Source organism: Pyxicephalus adspersus, chromosome 8, assembly GCF_032062135.1.
Source record: "Pyxicephalus adspersus chromosome 8, UCB_Pads_2.0, whole genome shotgun sequence".
Taxonomy (NCBI): Eukaryota; Metazoa; Chordata; class Amphibia; order Anura; family Pyxicephalidae; genus Pyxicephalus; species Pyxicephalus adspersus.
In genome coordinates, this window is record NC_092865.1 from 72,366,854 (window position 1) to 72,379,720 (window position 12,867).

Sequence of the window (12,867 nt, forward strand, 5' to 3'; positions counted from 1 at the left end):
TGCATCAGAGGCTGTGTCTTAGAATCCGCCGTGTTGTGGCCTAGTGTCTTTTAATTGAAATGATTGTATTGGGATTTTTGAGTGTAAAGCGAAACTAAACTTAAAAAATGTGAACAAACAGGTTGTTTATTGCAGGGACAGGTTATGTCTCTTCTGTCATAAAACAAACTTAACTGTCTGTCCACAATCTTTACCACTCAGTGCACAATCCTGGCATGGGTGTCTGCCAGGAATTAATAAACTATGCATGGAATACATCAAGATGGCCAAAGATCAGAAACCCTGCAGAGTTTATTTAAATAACTGCAAACATTTATTTAAATACCTGCAAACATAAAGTTAAGTTTGTTTTACTGCAGTAGTATTGCCTGTCCTTTCCACAATAAAAAAAAACCCTGCCTGCTTACAATTATTTCATTTTTAATTTTAGTTCCGTTTTAAAAATCTAGTACTGTTGGTTGCCCAAAAAATATTAATAGAAGAAGACAGCAGTAAAACTCTTAAATGCTTGTTACTTTCTGCCACCCCATCCTTTACCCCTACCCCACTATTGTGTCTTTTGAGGACATTGAGGTTGGCAGACTGAACCATCACAAAGGGCAGGATGAAGGTAGGAGAAATCGGTATAAAGACTCTTATGTTACAGAGAAATTCCATTGTCATTATATGACTGTCTGCATTGCTCTATTGTGATTTTAAAATCACTTATTTCTTTCCTGTTGGGCAAGAGTTAACTGAGTTCAGCTCCTCTACATAGGCACCTATATAAAGGCTTACGATGCCTGATCGAAGGAACCGCCTGCTGGTAAATCTTGCGACTGTCCGCGCGCGAAGCCATCAGACTAGATTTTCCCACAAAAGTCACAAGCACACACAAGCCCAATATAGTTATTATAATATTAATAAAAAATTATTTTATATATATATTTATTTATAATTATTGTAGGATATAATTATATATGTATCTAAATATATATATATATATACATATATATATAATTGTAATTACTATAGTTATTATAATAATAAAAAAAATTATTTTATATATATATATATATATATTTATTTATAATTATTGTAGGATATAATTATATATGTATAACATTAAATCCTCCCCAACTTTATTATATTTTTTTAATTATTAGAATATCTGTTTACTGGTGTACAAATCTAAAGGATCATATCGATCAATGATAATGAAATGAAATGTCCCATTGCAAAAAAAAAACACACAGCCAATTTTGACAGACTGCGCAAGTCCTAATTGCAATGGGATTTCTATCACCTGTGCGCTTAAATTTGAGCATATATAAGGGTGTGTTTTAACTTGCTTTTTCGTTTTGTCTTTTTCTTTTCTTGGAGGGGCTGTTGTTTTGTGTGTTATCCTAATTAATCTATGTTGCTGCATTTGATACTTACCATTTAGCACAATAGCCTCTTTTTTTTATTTGTTTGTACTTTGAATGTTTTAATGTCTATTTTGCAATTTTGAAGTCAATTCTGTCTTTATTACCACTTTTCAATGTTTGTCCTACATAAAGATTTTCTAGTCCAGTTTTCCACCCTTGATAGGGCAAAATTGCATATTGGTTTGGGAAGTATTTTTTGAATGCAATATTTGTTGAGCCATTTTTGAACTGTTTTGGCTTTACATGGAAGTGTGGGTTTACATGTGTTTTGTTTATGTGTTTTGTTTGTTCTTTTTAATTTTTTTGTCACTTAGTGTAAAGTTTAGTGATGTGTGTGTGTGTGTTTTTTTTATGTGTTTTTTTATTTTATTGTGAACTTTTAGCAAATGTTTCTTTTGAATAAAGTTGTTTCTAAAATGTTGTCGTTTGTTTTGTTTTTTGGGGGTTTGTTATGTGATCTCCTTTCCAATCTCCCTGAACAGACAGTTTAAGAAGACAATTGTGATTGTTTCTAAGCTGTTCCTTCCTCTAAATTATTTGTAAGGCTAAAAACAGCACAGTTGTCCTATTAAAACTCAGTTGTTTGATGCGCATAGTTCTGCGCCAAACTTCAGGCGCATGTAACTCATAGTTGTGCGCCACGGCGGACCCGCTATGTGCGCCTGAACTGTTTTATCAGTTGAAAAATGCACCGCACATTTGCACAGTCCTCATTAAGGTAAGTTTGTATTTTATTTGTGTAACTAATTGACAACCAGTTTGGACAGCAAGTGGAAGTGTGTTTGTATACAATAGGGCTAAGATCAGGCAGCACAGCACAATGACAACAAACCTATAACACAACTACAAATGAACACAGGAGTTGTGTGGGGACAAATCAACATGAGTGCAAATGTCAGGCTATAAAAAAAAACAAATAAAAAAAAATAAAATCATGACAATTTATTCAGAAAAGGAATATGCACATAATACATTCAAATACCAATATGTGACCAAGGCAACGAGGGGGTTAAGTAGGAGTTTGGAGTGGAAACCATGCAGACATTTGTGCTCAATACTTGAAGAAAAAATGACACATTGCTGAAGAATTGCTAAACTACAGAAACTCCCAGATTAACCAAAAGGGAAGGACGGGTTTCCTCTTGTCCCCCATAAGTCTGAAACAGAGGGGGGAGCCCATGAACGAAGTATTGAGAAAGTGTTTTGCATATATATTTACCTTCTATGGTGTATCCAAATTACACGACATGAAATATGTAAATAGCATGAGATACACAAAATACATGGTCGAGTACACAAGATCTATGACCTAGTAGGTGGGTTGGTGTAGTTCATAAAGAGAGGGCGATGAAAAGAAAGACGCCCAGATATGTCTACAGAAAGGGTTTGAAGGAAAAAAACATCATTAAGACCAGGGTATTGAGTGGCATTTAGGGTAAATATCCATTCAGATTCAAGTTGTAGTAAAACCTGGTCAATGTCACCTCCTCTTGTTTGGGGGGGACTCTTTCTAGGGCAGAAAATTTGATGAAGGAAAGATTGAAATTATGTTTTGATCCTACGTGGAAGCTGATTGGCGTGGTCATTCTACCAGCGTTGATGTTGTATATATGTTCATAGATTCGTTTGCAGAACGATTTTTTGCAGATGTAGTTTTCCCTGGTTTCAAGAATTGCCACAAACGACCCAATGAAACCAAAACTAGATTAGTGAAGAGAGGTAAGGGTCAGTTTTTGGTGGAGTGACATCATTAATTGTGTGGAATTGCCCTAGATGGGGAAAAGAATATCTCAGTCAACAACTGTCTTTTAAAGTGTAAGTGCTGCACACATTTCTTTTATGCAAGCTGATGCCATTAGAAATAATTGCTTGTGGGCATGAGGATTTGACTGCTTAGAAATATGGCATTTTTTTGTAATCACACAAATATGTAGAGTATATGTGCCATAATAGGAAATGTTATCAAATAAAATAGAATAAGGTAAAAGGTAGTAAGATCAAGATGTAGTTGGATGATTGAAGTAAAATGTCATTGGGAGTATTTAGAGTGTCCCCAATGTGTGTATTATTGAAGTCACAAAAAGTTAGGTGTTATTAGGAGTATACCCAAAGTATGTTAGGCTACTATACAAAGATATAATACTGTATATAGACACTGATACAGAGATATAATACTGGTTCATAAAATAAAACTTACTGTATAACCGTAGTGGTTCCTGTGTGGTCCCATGCATGCACCGGACACACCTACAGAGCCTTCTCCATGCCCTTTTAAAGCTACACTTGCAGCTTCCACTTGGCTGCACACTCTGCACAGATCAGGACTCCTTAGCCACATTCAAAAACAGCTTTGGAACCAGGGTAAGTTCTTTTTTTTACATGTACTTTATTGGATTCACTCTTTATAATATTATTATTATTACACTTCATCAATATACCCTCTCTCTTTTGTATAAATGAAAATAATTAATGTGCGTTACTATCATTGGGCATAAAATTCATCAAAAATGACTTCTGCAAACCAGCATAATTAATATAATATATTTGACTTCACCATGCCTTGATTATTCCCTGGTCTATTTGATATAAAGGACTGCTTGTAAGTAAACTTATCTAGGACAACATGAATCTTTTTACACACATAGCACAACTATCTATTGATTTATTTCTCATACACATCTTCCTCCTCCCTTTACTGTACTTAAAATTACTTCTACTACAATAATACACTGATCAACTAATCAACAAGATATTTATTTTAGAAAATATTTGGAACGCTAGCAATCGTCAAATGAGTACTCTCTTCCCACGCAAGAACCACTATGGTGATACAGTAAGTTTTATTCTATAAACCACATACTGATACATCTCTGTATCAGTATCTATATACAGAATTATATAATTGTATAGTAACTTAACATACTACATACTCCAGGCATACTCCCAATAACACCTAACTTTTTGTGATTTAAATAATACACACATTGGGGACACTCTAAATACTCCCAATGATATTTTACTTCAATCATCCTGATCTAACTACCTTTTACCTTATCCTATTTTATTTGATAAAATTCTCTATGATGGCACATATACTGTACATAACTGTGTGATTGCATATATTGACATTGGAACATATTCTGAGAAATGTATTTTGATACACAGTTCTGCTCATCCCCTGAAGAAGCCAATCAGCGAAACACGTCAAGTGCATATTGATCAGATTGGTGGACATAGTCAAAGCCTGCATCCCAGCCATGTGGAAGCAAACTGAAACGGCAAGTATTGCCCAGTGGCTAAAATGTGTTAATGTAATGCAAGATCTGACTGCCTCTCAGAGAGGCAGAGAAGACCACCAAAAAGAGATGGTTTTCCTGGACCATGTTTAGAGAGTCTGCAGACTACTTGAATGCTCAATGAGCAGATTTTTAGACACCTAGAACTGTAGCACTTATGAGGAGTATACTTGTTAACTGTGAAGTTCTTGAAATTATGCGAGTCCCCCACCCCCCTCCACCCCTAAAACCTTCCAATTCCCACCTTACCCAAGTAGTGTAAGTCTTAAAGCATTCTTACAAAAATAAACAATTAGGGTTGAGTCCAAGAGGATTAGCACTATATTGTTTACAACCGTTGTTCGAGGTTGACCAATGAGCAGGCTTTCTAAATTGCGCGACGGCGTACGATTTCGGATCTCGAATACGAATGCGCGAGCTTCCGAATTTGCTTGATGAATCAGCCTCACTATGTCACATGTCTTTCAGCCAACCATAATTATGATCTTTTAAGTAATGTTTTTTATCTGACTGCACCCAAGGTATTTGGCCATCAGTACTTTATATGATTTATCAAGTTCCCAATGGTAATAAATTGTGCAATATAATCTTGATTATCACAAGGTTTTTAAATCTTAAATTTGTTCTTGTATGTACCTGATTGTCACACTCATCATTTTTTGTATGAATATGTATAATAAATTCATAGTAACAACTATCTACACTCCTACGAAGCCATAAAGTTCTATCAACTAAAAAAATGGGTTACTTTCAACATACACTCTCCCACACCATGGGATCACCCACCAAACCGTGACATTTAAATATTACTTTAATTTTAGCCATCTAATATCAGAGGAATCCCTTCCCCTACCCCCATGGGAGTCTGGGGGGGGGGGCTAAGGTCCTACCACAATCGGCTCGTCCTCTAACCCTTGATTTGCCCCTTGTATGATCCGCAAGCAGTAGAGGTGGATCACCGTCTGTTGCTAGGGACGTAGGCTCTATGTTTCTCTTTTCCTTAAACATTAGAACATACACAACTGTTGTATACCCTTGATGAAGCCTATATGGCGAAATGCCTCAGGTAACGAGAAGTTCTTTTGCAATACCTGTGAAACAGCATATGTTTAATACCTAGTATAGGTGCGCTATGTATAGTCCAGAAACATCCATCCCATGATTACCTAATGGGAAACAGATGTAAAACAATTATCATTTGATATATATTCTCATCCATTTTAGGCCTTACTAAAAAAAAAATTGAATTATCAGCAGCCCAAAAAACCCCTCTCTTCTCTTTCTTTACAATTATTGATACAATGTGCATATAAAAGAGAATCTGGGTAGCAGTGACCATGATATGATTTAATTTTAACGTAAGCTGTAAACAGGAAGCAAAAACAGGAAAGATAAAAACATTCAATTTTAAGAGAAACAGAAATGGGAATGTTTCAAGTCTGTTCTACACAAAAAGACTGGAAAATATGAGTAAGAAGTTAAAGAGGTTAAACGTAACTGTTCTGCCTCTCCAGTCTAAGCACTTACAGTGTGATCTCTGAAAACTTACAGTTGTGATGAGATGGCTATAACTGCAGTCTTGAATGAGTGAATTGGCTGACAGTGACTCAATCCAAAGGACACCTTGTAGATCTTGAAGAAGTTTATTCCAAACTGTGCAGATCATACACCGATGAACAGATGGATAGGTCAAAAAATCATGCTGTGGTAGCTAACAGGAGTATGCAACTGAGATGAGAGTAAATGACAGAATGAAGAAGAGGGGAGGAGACAAGAGACTAAGCAGAAGCTAGGGGAAGAGAAAAGGGACACACATAATGAAAAGCAAACCATGCATGTGTAACATGACAGTAACCTCACAGCAAATGTTAAAAGGCCATAAAGTAAATTGGGTACTACTGATCATAACGTAGTACTGATCAGTGTTCCAGATTTATCTGGAACACTGATACCCCCCGTTTAAACAAATTCCTTCTTCGATTGCTGAAGAACATGGGAGGAATGGCCTTCCCGGACCCGATATTATACCATAGGGCAGTCCATCTAATTCGATTAGTGGATTGGTGCAGACATGGTAGCTTTAAGGGATGGGTGAGACTAGAGGATTTAATTTCCCCTATGTTGCTAAGTGTAGCAGCATCGACTCCATCAGAAGATTGCATAGCTTTTTGCCGACACCCTTTAATAGGAGAGACGCATATAGTAGTAACCAAATACTTTCGTGCAGAAGGGATTAAGCCATTCCCCTCCCCGATGTCCCCTATACTGGGACACCCTAAATTTCACACTAGTAGGAAAGACCTGATTTTTAAGGTTTGGATAGAAAATTATATTTATAGGGCGACCCATTTCCTACATTCCAATAGTTGGTGTAAGATTGAACAAATAATTACAATTTACTCACAAGATGGTATAGGACCCCAGACCTTTTAACAAAAATGTATCCACATACAAATCCGCAGTGCTGGAGATGCAGGCAACATACTGGCACTTTGTTACACCTTCTGGAGCTGTCTTGCTCCGACCTTGTTGTGGTATGGTGTAGCAGAGATCATTTTGAGACTAACAGAAATCATCATTACTAATAAACCGGAGCTCACCTTTCTTCATGTGTCGACACTGTCGAGGAAACGCTATAAAGCCACATTGCTGCACCATCTACTAAACGCAGCCAAAGCATGTATCCCACCATTATGGAAGCAAACTGCTCCTCCTACTTCACAGCAGTGGATTTCCAGTATTAACGATATACAGTTTATGGAAGAGCTTATGAAATCAAGGGATAAGCCTCTTGATAGGCCAGTAAGCACCTGGTTCTACTGGATTAACTTTAAATGTTCGGCAGACTATATAAGACTACTCCATCCTCCAGTCTAGGTTCCTAGTGCTACACGGGCATATCCACATTAACCAGGTTCCTAGTGCTACACGGGCATATCCACATTAAACACCCCCCCCCCCCCCCCCCCCCACACACCCTTTTCCCTTTCCTCCACTTGCTCTATCTTATTATTTTCTATTCTATCTTCTCTACTTCTTCTTCTTTTCTATTTTTATTTTCTTTTATTAACTACTGAAAACTGGTAATCAATGGTGGAAGCTGTTTTCTATAGGATGTTCAATATACTTGTAGACTCCACAACGTTATTAGATGTTTTTATACATCAGAAATAGTAAAGTGTATTATTATGCTCCATAATTGCCTTTCCTATGTAATGCTTCATCTTTTGTGTATGGTTTCATGATGTATCTGTATGTTCTGTTGGTTACTTCAAAAAAAAAAAAAGAAGTCCATAAAGAATAAGAAAAGGGCATTCCAAAAATTTAAAATTGAAGGATCACATTCATCGTTTGAAAACTTTAAAGAATAGTGACATGACTATGGACTTTGTACAGCCCTGTGTAATATGATGGAGCTATATAAATATTGTATAAAAATAATAATAATAATAATAATAATAATAATATAACAAAAGGAGATAAAATGTGCAAAACTTCAAAATGATTATATATTAATAGCAAAAAGATCACATCTGAGCATGCAGGCCTTTTAACCCCCCAGCGCTACATTTTTTTTTTGCATCTAAATTTATTTTACATTGTAGGCTATAATTCTTAGGCATAACGCACCGAAATATGTCCAATATTTATTACATTTAAAAAATTTAACAATAAACTTTAAATTAAAAAAATAAATAAAAATCTGTTAAAAAAATAGTTAAACGTAATATAACTGTACAGTAGCATATATAATATATATATATAATATAGGTATATATATATTATATAAAAATTTCTTTGTATTGTACTCAATACAGTTTTTTTGTATTGAATCCATTTATTTATAATTATTTTGAATTTGAATGTCCCGGCGATCCCCCCGCCCGCAGCGATGCATGCACCGACGTCACCGGGAAACCCCAGAGATCATCTCTGCATTCATCAGCTGAAGATTGAAGAAGACGGACGTGTCCCCAGGACCTGCAGGGACCAACAGCACTCCGGGGGGCAGCGACGAAACAAGGTAAGTTATTTTTTTTTTTTAATTAAAGCGACCCCCAGTATAGTTCGGGATTATTGCTATTTGCAGGTAAAATCCACCCCGAGTCACACTAGGGATTACTGTAAGGGGGTTAAAGGATGTCTCTGGGTTGGTAACTGGGAATAAAGAAAGGCAGACTTACTAAACACATTTTTAGCTCCGTGTACACAAAGGAAAATGGCAGAGCTCAAGTCCAAATTGCTAAAAGAAATTTCACTGCTTTAAATGAGCGGCTCAAAATTGATATGATTGAAAAAATTATGGATTACATCCATGTGTCCTCAAAGAGCTGAGCTCAATTTCAAAACCATTATTTCTCATTTTTAGTGACTCTTTATTCACTGCATTGATGGTGCCAATGGATTGGCGTAAGGCTAATGTGGTTCCTATCTTCAAAAAGGGAGCAAAGTTATTACCAGGTAACTAGAGTCCGGTAAGTTTAAGGTCAATAGTTGGAAAGGTCCTAAAGAGTTTGATAAAGAACCACATGGAGGAGTTTCTGCTAGAAAATAATATTATAAGTGATAGTCAGCATGGATTCAAGAAAGACTGAAGTTGTCAAACAAATGTACTTTCTTTTTATGAGGAAGTAAGTAAACAGGTAGACAGTGGAATAGCAGTTGATATAGTGTACTTGGACTTTGCTAAAGATTTTGCCACTGTACCCCACAGATGGTTAATATGCAAGTTAGGGTCAATTGGTTTAGAAAAGCCAGCTGTAAATGTATAGAAAACTGTCTTAAAGACCGCATCCAGAGTTGTAAATAATGATTCATACTCTGAATGGAGAAGGGGCATGCTTGTCCCTTTCTGCAATAAATATCTTGCCTGCTTGCAATTTTAAGTTACAGAACTAAAGTCCTGCTTTAAATTGATTCTCCACCAGAGAAAGTGTCTAAATGTCAGATTCATTGCCTAATGAGTAGACCTCTATTTGTATATTTGATCTCAGTGTTATTAGAGATCACATGTTCTTAATTAGTAATACATTACATATTATCATATTATATTATTATATCCTTTGTATCGTATTTTTATTAAACTAAAATGTGGAATGTGGAAATGTGGAATATGGAAGAACATATTATAGATTTTAAGGTGACAATTTGACTAAGAGCACACCTGTAGGCGTGAGATGTTTTAGGTGGCAAAGTCAATACACCAGCATTAATATTTATTATTAATTAGTTATAAATATTGCAATGTGAAATATGGGGAGAGGGGTGAATGTAACAAATTTAAAAGCTTAATGTAATGTAATGTAAAGCTATTCCTAAAACAGTTCACAACGTAATCAAGATGTCAATCTAAATTTTTTCCTATTTTTACTGACAGAAGGCAAAACTTAATTTTCTATTACAACAACACCAAAACTAGTGCAACTGGTACCCAAAAATTCATATTATAAATAACACAAACAGACTGGTAACACTTCAGGACAGTTTGACATGTAAAAATACTTCTAAATTTTAATTTACCGATGGTCCTGCCCCCCCGACGCACGCACGCCGCCCGCACAAACATCACAAACCTGCCCAGCATCTACATCCCCTAGCCTTGCGTCTCCAACGTTAACACTCCGGGATGTGAGGCTAGAGGAAGCAGATGTCGGGCATCGGCAAAGGGACTCCAATGCTGGCTGGACATCACCAAGTGGACCTAGATGGCAGGCCAGCATCGCTGGAAGATGCCGCAGGCTGGTGAGGACCAGGAAAGTCCTCAATTCCACCCCAAGTGTGGCTCGGGGTTTACATTTTCTGTAAAGAAATTTCACCCCAAACAACACTCGGGAAAACCACCAGGGGGTTAATGTACAGCACTGCAAAATATGTTGGCACTGTATAAATCATGTTTAATAATAAGATAACCCAGCTAAAATCTGAAATCAAGCAATATCAGTACCCCAGATACAACTCCTTAAAGTTTGAAAGAGATTACGGGACCCCGGGAACACCAGATTCCTTTGAGAATTACAGGGATAGAGTGGAAAAGAAACTGATAACTGGTCTCATGGATTCCCATGGGGTTTTACAGGACTCCCGTGCATGAATCCTAGAAGTTGTAAAAACATACTATGCTGTCTTATTCCAGAAAAAGGATGAAAATAATGAAACGAGGACCAAGTTCTTGGCAACTCCAGGTCCTGACACAAATAATTTAGACTTTTCCCCCCTCACAGCAGACATAATGGTAGTGGAGGTCAAAGAGGCCATAGACAAGTTGTCCCAGAGGAAGGCACCGGGTCCTGATGGCATAACTGCTGAATTTTATAAGAAATTTAGATATATTCTGACTCCTATTCTTGTGGAGGTTTATAAGAGCTGTCTAGGAAAGCGTCTGATTCCCCGGTCCATGAGATTGTCATCCTTAGTCCTACTGTCAAAGGGCAAAGAACCAACTGATATTAGGAACTGGAGGCCTATAGCCCTATTAAATGTCGATAGGAAAGTTCTAGCTAAAATTTTGTTTTCTAGACTGGTTAGTCTTTCCTCATCACTACTGACAAGCAGTCAGTTTAGTACAGTGAAAGGACGGAACATCTCTGGAGCTGTTATCTCATTAAGGAAGATCTTTGAGAGATGTAAAGTATTTGGCTATGGTAAATATGTTGTCAGTCTCGATCAGGCCAAAGCCTTTGACAGAGTTGACCATGACTATCTATGGGCAGCTTTGCTGAAGTATGGCATCCCAGAACTCTTTGTAGATTGGTTAAAAACTTTACACAGAGAAGCTGAGAGATTCCCCCTCATCAATGGGTGGCAAGGCAACACTTTTGGGGTAGAGGCAGGGGTGAGACAAGGTTGCCCCTTGAGCCCACTTTTGTACGTCTTTGCTATCGATCCTTTTCTGAGATTTTTGCAGGAATGTGGATTCCAGGGGGTGATAATTCCCAATAGCCCTCCTCTGACTATGGTAGCATATGCTGATGATGTGACTGCTGTGATATCCACTCCTCGTGAGGCCGCCATGTTATCTGCAGCTATAAGAAATTTCTCCCAAGCTTCAGGGTCACTGATCAACCTGGAGAAAAGCTTAGCTCTCTGGACCTTGCAAGGTGATCCTGGCTTTCATCTGGCACAGTTCACGATAGCCTCAACCCAAATCAAGATCTTAGGGGTTACATTTGGTAGAGAAGACAATGCTAGAATAAACTGAGAGTAGAAATTAGAAGCTCGGAATGTAAAAGTTCAACGTTGGAAACATTTCAAGCTGACCTAAAGGTGGCGATGTTAAAGACCTACCTGGTCCCTGTATTTCTCTATGTGTCTGTGGTCTTCCCATTGCCTGATAGCCTATCTGCTAGGCTGTTTAGTTTGTTTTTCCAGCTTTAGTGGGGGAATAGGTTAAACCCAATAAAAAGAGGAGTGACTTACCTGCAGAGAAGAAAAGGGGGTTTGGGCATGCTGAATCGGCGGCTATTTTTGACTCCTTGTTCCTGAAACTGAATTTTGGGAGCCTGGATACCAATGTCCGACCCATGTGGGTAAGCAGCATCCGAGCCTGGATAGAGCCCTTTGCAGAATGCTGGTTAAAGGGGAATACACTAAAGAGGGGGAGATGGTCTCATTGTCACCTTCCACTATACCTGCGCTCAGGTCTGAAATCCCTGAGGAAATGGGGAATAGAGAAGTCATACCTGGAGAACAGAACAAGAAAACAGCTCTACCATAGTATTTGCAGGTCCTTCTTCTGCTCTCCGCTGGTCCTTCTTCTGCTCTTTGGTGTCACATCGGCTCTGCAGGAAAGTTTGAAATATCTGAATGGCCAAAGATTACCTGCAAAGGTGTTTGATGTCACCTGGTTGTCCTTGCACAGTAAAATGTTTGTTAGGGGAAATGTAAAATTTGCAGCTGATAGGAATTGACCTTTAGGTTGTCCCCAAGAAGAGTCTATGGAGCATTTCATGGTGGATTGTGCGGGGAGTTGTCAGGTTTGGGAAGGAGTGGTGGGAAGGCCTAAAATTCAGAGGCTGAAACTTTTGAGATACTTGGATAAGGTGTATGGGGTCCCCCAGATAATTCCCAATGTAAACCGAGAAACAATATATATCATAATATCTGTGGTGAAAAATTATCACTGGCATGCAAGGACCAGGGTGGCCGTGTGCAATGAATTGTTT